Genomic DNA, 7,336 nt, shown 5'->3' on the forward strand with positions numbered 1-7,336 from the left:
AAGGCACTCTCATATTTCCATTTATTCTCCATCTCTTGCTTTAGCAGTTTTTTGCTAAGCTTCATTTTAGCAGGCCTAAAACACAGAGTGAATGAGATCACTTGACCATCTTCATCCTGAATCCAATCATACTTGGATTTCTGGAATAATTCAGAGACATGCACTGATATTTTATTGAAGTATTTTGGTTCCTAAGTTCTCTTCAAAGGTATGGAAGAGAAAGATTATAATGGTGCTAGCAGAAATACCATAATGGTATGCCACTATAATTCTGTTATTTTAGAATGGCTGTTGCCATCCTTTGCTCCAAGCGTAGCACATAGCATTGTATATATACCTGCTTAGTGTAATATGTAGCACTGGTAAAGTTCCAACAGTCATATTTCAGTAAAGCAAATTTAAACACATTTTGCCTGACATAAAAGAGGAAAGCATCTTCTGAGCGCGATTATGGGCTTCATGTTGTGATACTTATGCCAATAGCGTCTGAAAAAAGAAGCAGTTTCTTCCCCTAGAAAACCTGATCTGCCAGGAATCCTAGAAGATGCTTTGGAGGCCAGCTTGAAAAATCTCCCTGTAGGACCTGCCCAGTTTAGTCAAAACTCTGGCTTTTCAAGTGACCTTACCCAGTATAAACATGTTGCGGCAGAGTGGCAATGTTACCCAGGGTGCCTGAATCATTACAGAGAGAAGTACTTCAATAAAAGCTCCTGCTTGACTTCTAAAGAGCAAGTATAGCAAGTCATAGCATAGCACTCGGCAGTGCTATACTTTTTTTTAGTTACCTGGTCAGCCAAAACCCAATAGCATTAAAATTAAGTATCTAATTATGACCCAAATGCAATGACAAGTACTATGGAAACACCTACAGATCCTGCTTGATGCACTCAGAGCCACAGCTGTGAACTCCCGGAACAAATTAGAAACTGGCGCTACGGTAATAGCTGGGTATCTTGTTTCTTGAGGGCACATCTGAATGAGCAAAACATGAGCAAACAAGCAAAGGATGAAGCAGATAACTAGCTAATGCCAATATGCAGGAACGTCCTGCTTGTTCACTTATCCACTCCAGTCAGCCCTCTGACTATAGAAAAAACTCTCCACCAAACATATATTCATGTACCAGGGCAATAAGCAAATTAGAAATGCACAGAAACAGGCTGAACAACTTGCACGTTGTTTTAAAATTATCTTCATAGAAAGAAGCACTTAAGGAGGAGCTGGAATTTATTAGAAACTGATGATGGCATCCACTGCCTGCTTTTCCTTCCTCCAAACACACCACTTCATTTCTTTCCATTCACTAGGTCTTCAGACACACCAACAGTAGTTACCTGCTCTCCCTAAAGACTTTTTAGAAAGCTGGCACTTACACTTCTAGCACAGTGAAGAGGAAGTAAACCTGTGAAGAAATCTTACCTGTTGAAACCACTTTTTAATGGTCTAATGATTTTTTAAAAACAACTTGAATTTTGCCCAAAATGTCATAACAAAACAGAATGAAAGTGCTTCTCCACCCTGACTATAGAATTCCTGATACAACTTGGTAATCATCTGAAGGGAGGAGATGATTTCTCTAGAAAAAATGTGTACTTACTGTTCATTACAGTGCTGCAGTTCATCATTCTACATCAAAAATGCCCCTTAATAAAATAGCATTCATTGGTTTTATAACAATTCCAGTTCAAAATCTTCTTTTTGGAACTCTAATTGATCCTCCAAATGAGCTTTATTAATCATTGACGGAAAACTGGCAAAACCCTACCCTGTACTTTGGCGACCTTTCAAAATGTCCAATTAGGTCAAATCAAGAAAGCCCTAGAAACCAATTACAGCAGCACTTCTAAGCAAAAAAAAAAAAATAAAAAATCTCATTGTACTCTGAAACAACTGCAACATTACAGGAAAAAAAAATCCAAACCAAAACCCTCAGGCATGATCTGGTTATGCACCTGAAATACCACCTCCATAGAAACGTGCCAAAACGCCACTCCTTGAACCACATCAATTAATGATATTTGCTCACAGATTTTCTTTATCAGTGGCATAAATGTCACCAAGCAGTTCGCCATAAGGAACAGTGCCAGCCGGTTCCTTAATCTGTCAAGTAAATGCTCGCTCCCCTTCAGCATTTTTCTATACATCTCCAGTACTCTAATTTCACGTGTGTAAAAAGCCTTCACCTTTTTATGAGTTTCGTGTGTTCTGTATCTCACCTGCGTGTTTGTACATTAACAAATATGTTGACAATGTGATAAAAATAATCTTGGCAGCAAGAACAATAGTGACCTTTATCTAACTCCTCAAGAATGTGATCTTTGCTTCTGCAGCGCTCCTGCACGTACAGCCATAGGTGCTGGTGGGCTGTCTGAGGTGTGTGTTGCTGCCAATCCTAATCCCACCACCCACAGTTCGGAATTAATTAGGACTTGAGGATGCCAGAGGGAGGCAAAACAAACAAAAATAGCATTTTAATTAACTGCAAACAATAATTAAAATTCTGTGTTATGGCTAGCATCTGCACATATCGAGTTTTACTGCAGTGACTCGGAATCTAATGAGATGATCCGACTAAATCCCAGGGGACTGGACAGATCTCAGAGCCAAAGTGCACCTCCTATCGTATCTCAAAATGTAAATAATTCATGTATCCTTATTGTGAAGACCAGTTATTAAAAAAATAACACTGTAAATGAACCAAAATCCATATACCCAGGCCAGACTAAAGGAGAACAAAATGTGCACATGTTTAGTTAGTAAGTTTTGAGCTTCCTGTTCCAGATGCCCACTTGTTCTGCAATTTCATAACACAATGGTCTCCACTTCACTATATTTAGCTACTTGGTTGGTTATTTTATTATTTATTTACTTATTTTCAGTTCCCTTTTACATTTTTATTAACTTTTTTTTTGTTAACTTGTCATTATACTAACAAAATTAGGAAGGTGATATTATACAGCATTCTTTTTGCAAAAGTCACGGAAGTTATTTCCAACATTTTCCACTCTGATGCACTTTTAATTATAATGTCGAGACACAGAACCCTCTAAGTTTCTTCCTATCTGTTTTAATTACTCAGTTTTCTCTGTCATTTGATCTTCAGCTTGCTAGTTTACAAATTGGAAGTCATCAGTTCATCTCAACACAAAGCATTATATTACGTTCCCTCAACTTATGCTTGAAACCGTCACCTGTTATTCAAAGTCAAACCTCTTAACAAAAATCTCCTTACTTTCACCAGGAGGAAAGGTAAACTTTCTGAAGTTTTACTTTACTATGAGCTTGATCAAGGGTAACCAGCAGGACCCAGCCATACAGAAGAAAGTCAAGGGTTTCTCTTGAGCCCATCTCTAGAAACCTGAAGGAAAACTTTTCTCTGAAGTAACCACGTGGCTTTTATATTCTGTCATTTTCCAAAAAGGGATAGACTGAACCTCTCAACATTTATTAACTACACCTAAAACTTTAAGTCACAAAAGAAAGATAACCAAATTCATGATACCGTTTATATAATGCACTGAATATTATAGCTGCCAATACCTCGTTTGAATTATAGCCATTATAGAGCGGACAAGTGCAATGGTTTAGCAAATATGTTGAAAGCTTTGTGTGGATCCTTCTCTTCTTCCCATTAGTTGTTTACTTATCCATTAATATAAAAATCAGGGAATGTTTGGAAGATCCTGCCTATCTCTAGCCCTCTTGCAACTGGAGTTTCATAGGTTCCTCAGGTTTCATAGGTTCATAAGTTTCATGTATTCTCCCTTATATTTTGCTAAACTAGTATGTACAGAAGAGTAACTGATTAGGAGTGATATTATTGTTTTCACTTACATAGAACATTTTTTGAAATCCAAATCTAAGAATCGCATCGGAAATATTAAGAACTTCAAAAAACCCAATAAAAACAGACTGGTATGTATTCAGGAAGCCAAGGTCAGACCTGAGTGCAAGGTCTATGTAAGGATGTGTCCTAATGTACGGATATCTTTTGTTGAATGACAGCCATTATTTGTGACTGATTGCAAATGTGACTGAATTGCTTTGTTAACCTAAAACGGTCAGGAAGTTTACTTCATACACCTTGTTTTTCCTCTCATTTTATTTATGTCATGCCTTTTCTTTAACCGTTTATATCCTCATCTATACTCTTCTAACGGCACCACTTCACCACTTTTGTCTTTCTAGAAAAGCTTTCCTTGCATTTTCCTTTTTATTCATGTATATTTTTTTCTGTTATGGTGGCAAACACTCCATTAAAAGCGCTACATTTCCTTTGGGCAGATGAAGAAACCAGTAATTGCCTCTCTTTCTTTAACTGAAATGTTATTTTGCCGTGGCCTAGAAGGCCCAGCTTGGTAGATGTCTGCTCCCTTCTCTGAGAGACATCCTGGAACAGGCTGTACCTCAGAGCCATGTCCATGCTGCTGTACAAGAGCTGCTGAACCTCAGCCTTTATCACAGTTGCTCCTTCTGGTTGGTAATACTTTCCAGGAAATCACCTCATAATCTTTTGTCTTTCAGATGTATATAAAATCAGCATTTCCTATAAGTACCCTTGGTTTGCAGTGCCCACTAAGGAAGTTTCCATTTTTCATCCTTAACTTTTTTGGCCATCCCTCTGGCATCCTCCATGTGGGGCAGATACACTGCTCTGTATCGGCTGTTTTCCTGCTTAGTCCTTTTCCCTTTCCTGGAAATGCAGCCCATGGCACATTCAGGTACTTCTCAGGTTTCTCCAGCGCATCTTCATTCGCCCAGAAAATAAAACAGTAAGATCTAGGGGACTGGGGTTCTAGTTTTATCTGCCATCCACATAGCAAAACCAGCCCACAGTTCCCTAGGACAGCAGTTTTATATCCCTCCCTCCCAGATGAAATTCTCCAAGAAGGTCTGTAGCAGTTCAGCTACCTATTTATGTCATGCTCACTTTTACTAATGCTTTTCCACAACTTTTCTACAAGCTACCTCTTTTTCTGTGCCTTGCTCAGGTTGATGTCCAGATTGCAACAATCTGTGTGATGAAAATAAATGTCATTAATCTCCTTCATCTCAGCTGTTTTCTGAGTAATACTAACCTGTGCCTTTTTTGTTTGACTCTTTTAAACTGGTCAACTTCTTCCAATATTACCTTCTGAAAATGCTTATGTTACCAGGAGCACTTCAACTTCTTTTAAATAAGAGGTTTCCATCCTTACCAAAGACATCTATTTGAATTTCACTTCCCCCCCCAGCCTTTTTGCTCAAAACTTGTCAATTTCAACTTTTTCCATGAAAACAAAGTATTGTTGTATTAGCAGGTTCCCCTTCTTTCTTTTAGCTAGATCTCATTTTTTAAGAGATTTCCTTTCTAATTCTGAGACAATATGTCTTTCTTCATTTCCCTAATAAATCCTGATACCATTTCCCAAGCCTTTTTAACTAACAATGCCTTCTCATTTATCCTGTTCAAGTTTTATCTCAACTGCTCAGTATAAGTTTATATTAGAAGCTCTGTGTTTTTGTTTTATGTTTATTGATTCAACGAAAAAGACTAAGACCTTAAACTTCTGCAGCCCAACATACTGTTGTGCTTTGAATTATTAACCAAGTCTTACTCCTTTTGGAAATCTTTCTTGAAAAGAGAGACACTACTAACTTCTTTCAAAGATACACACTGTCTTTCTATTTTCCTTTGCAAATGGTTTAGTGCCTCAGTCCCCTGCAGTATTTTCTTTCAGGTAGTTTCTGGGAAAAAAAAATCTTTAACATGAAAGCGCTGTGATTTAACTATCCTATAGATATGTTCTGCAGTGCTTTCTCTTCATCCAGGCTCTTTCTGCTTTTTCAGCGCCTCCTGATTGCCGCAGGGCATAATGGATCCACGCTGCACGAACTAGCAGAGCATCGCTGTGTGACAATAGCCACCTCACACCATATGGCAATATTTAGAACCAGGAAAACCCCAGTTTCCTCACCAGAACACTGCTTTTCTGGTTCTATGGTGTGAGCACAAGTTACAGGGACATTTTTTTTCCCAGAGGTGCGTTCCTAGTCTAATAATAACAATAAATTAAGCTCAGTTCTTTATCACAGCCTTAGTAAGCAAGAGCTGATCCTGCCTTCCTTGTAGCTGATGGTATTTTCCCAGGTTTTGGCAAGAGGAAGCTCTGCCCCTAATGGAAGAAAAGTGTCCTATGACAGAGATGGAGGACAGAGAGCCAGCACATGCACTCTCATCTCCTCAGCTCTGCCACCTGTTGCTGTGGGACGTGGGGTAAGTTACTCCATATTCCTCTGTCTTGCATATTTTACCTAATGTGTATTCTGTGTGTGTTTGTTTACATCTCTCCCACAGAAGCACCCACAAAACACACTGTGCAACTGTGTGTTTTTTCCATGAAGTATTGAGTTCCTTCATCTAGGAGGCCAGTAGCGCCTTCTTTTTTCAAAAAATACTGGTTAATTATCGTTCATAGTCACGAGTACGATTAACAAACAGTGTTACTACATTCACAGAGATGTTCTTACAGCTTGTCTCAATTTGTCAGTTGCTCACAGAGTACTGTCTGGAATGACAACCCTACACGGACGTCGCCATCTGTGACCTGAACTCCCCAGTGTTTCTGAGCCATCTCCTGTGCGACCATCCCGGCTGGGCTGAGCGCTCCCACACGCACCGCCCGGGGAAAGCAGCATGAAACCCCTGGGAAGCAGCCCGGCCCCTCCTGCACATTCTCTCCAGCTCCCAGGGGCGGGGGAAAGGGATGAACTGTCAAGAAGCAACAAACACGGCGTAGCCCTTCTCGAAGTGTGTTTTCTTCGCGTGTAACGATTCAATAGAGCTGGTGAACCGAGCGGCCGGGTGACACTGAAGACCTGAGGCTGCCCTTCCAGCCCCAGCCCAGTGCTTGCACCGCGGTCAGCACGGGGAGCCCCGGCGCCGGGAGGTGTCCCAGCACGGCTGGGAAGGGGAGGGAGCGGCATTCCCCGGGCGGCAGAACACTGGGGCCTCCCCGCCCCGGCGACAGGCCCGGCCCCGGCCTGCGGGGGCGGCCGGCGGCGCCGCTCCTGCTCGGCCACCTCCATCCCCCGGCGGTGCGCAGCCACCCCAGCCGAGCGCCGGCACAGGAGCGCGGCCCCGGACCCCGCCCGGCCCATCTGCGGAACCCCCGCTCGGGCTTCCCGCCTCAGCCCGCCGCCGCTCCGGCCCCGCCGGCCCTGGGGGTCTCGTCCGCGTCCCCATCGCCGCGGCCGGGAGCCGGCGGGGGGAGCGGGGAGGGACGCAGGGAGTCTCACCTGCTGCAGGCGAGAGCCGAGCGGGAGGCGCCGGGGCGGCTGCGGCGCTTCCTGCGGC

The 7,336-nt window shown here is 42.2% G+C and overlaps 1 long non-coding RNA gene across 1 annotated transcript; it reads left to right on the plus strand.

Annotated features, from left to right (window-relative positions):
• The first annotated feature begins 5,885 nt into the window (after positions 1 to 5,885).
• On the plus strand, positions 5,886 to 6,790 carry LOC135578471 (uncharacterized). Its single transcript, XR_010470118.1, has 2 exons — positions 5,886 to 6,256; positions 6,531 to 6,790. It is a non-coding gene; the product is annotated as an uncharacterized LOC135578471 (long non-coding RNA).
• The last annotated feature ends 546 nt before the right edge of the window (positions 6,791 to 7,336 follow it).

Source organism: Columba livia, chromosome 2 (genome assembly GCF_036013475.1).
Source record: "Columba livia isolate bColLiv1 breed racing homer chromosome 2, bColLiv1.pat.W.v2, whole genome shotgun sequence".
NCBI lineage: Eukaryota > Metazoa > Chordata > Aves > Columbiformes > Columbidae > Columba > Columba livia.